The sequence below is a fragment of the Corvus brachyrhynchos genome, unplaced genomic scaffold (genome assembly GCF_000691975.1).
Source record: "Corvus brachyrhynchos isolate BGI_N302 unplaced genomic scaffold, ASM69197v1 scaffold222, whole genome shotgun sequence".
NCBI classification, from domain to species: Eukaryota; Metazoa; Chordata; class Aves; order Passeriformes; family Corvidae; genus Corvus; species Corvus brachyrhynchos.
Genome location: NW_008236770.1, coordinates 105,058 through 106,158, shown reverse-complemented (window position 1 = coordinate 106,158; position 1,101 = coordinate 105,058).

The window sequence follows — 1,101 nt, the reverse complement described above, 5'->3', positions numbered from 1 at the left end:
CATTTCTGACCAATCAGCGCTCGAAGCCGCGCCTTTGCCCGGCCCCTTCCCTCCCTCCTGGTACCCGGAGCATCCCAAGGATTTGGGGCTTTTGGGGGACGCGGGAGCCCCCCCCGGGAGGGGGGATTTGGGGGATTTGGGGGCCGCTGGCATTCCCAGGGACAGGGATCATGGAAAAGGAATGGTTCGGGCTGGAAGGGACTTAAATCCCATCCCATTCCAGCCCTGACACCTCCCACGATCCCAGGCTGCCCCAACCTTTCTCTGGACACTCCCAGGGATCCAGGGGCAGCCAGGGATTCTCTGGGAATTCCAGCCCAGCCGGGAATTCCTTCCCAAGATCCCAGCCCAAACTCCCCTTTCCCACTGGGAAGCCATTCCCTGCCTCCTGCCCCTCCAGCCTTTATCCCAAATCCCAAATTCCAGCTCTCCTGGAGCCCCTTTAGATTCGGGAGCAGCTCCTCCAACCTGGAGCTGCATCCCACGGATCCCGGGAATGCTTTGGTGCCTATGGAAAAGGGATGACATCCCACGGTTCCCATCTCCCTGGGGACTCCCCACTTTCCATGGCCTCCTTTTCCCGAGCCTCCTTCAGTCGGGATCAGCACGCGCCATTGGGAAAAAAGAATTCCAGGCGTTGGAGCATCCCGGGTGGAGTGGGACAATCCTTAGGGATGGCAGCCACCAAGTGTTCCCGGCTCCAGGGGATGATCCCAAGCTCGATCCCTAAAAAACACGGAGGGGGACACGGAGCCACCTCCAGGTGTGACCCTCCCAGTGCTCCCAGCACCATTCCCAGCTCCAGTTGATCCATGGCCACTAAGGGGGACAGGGATGGGGTGGCGCCCAGAGCCAGGATCATGGGAAGAGCCCATGGATTCAGGGAATCTCAAAGGAGCCGCCGGTGCCAGGCACGGCCGGGACGTCCCCGGAGCCACTCAAGGGCTCTTTGTCCCCAGTTTGGCCACTGGGATTTGACCCTTTCCTGGCTTTTGTCCCTCTGGAATGTGCTCCAATCCCAATCCCTCCACAGCACATCCCAAAGGAATCCTGAATCCTGCCTGCACGGAACTTTTCCAGCAGGGAAAGGGTGGGAAAGGA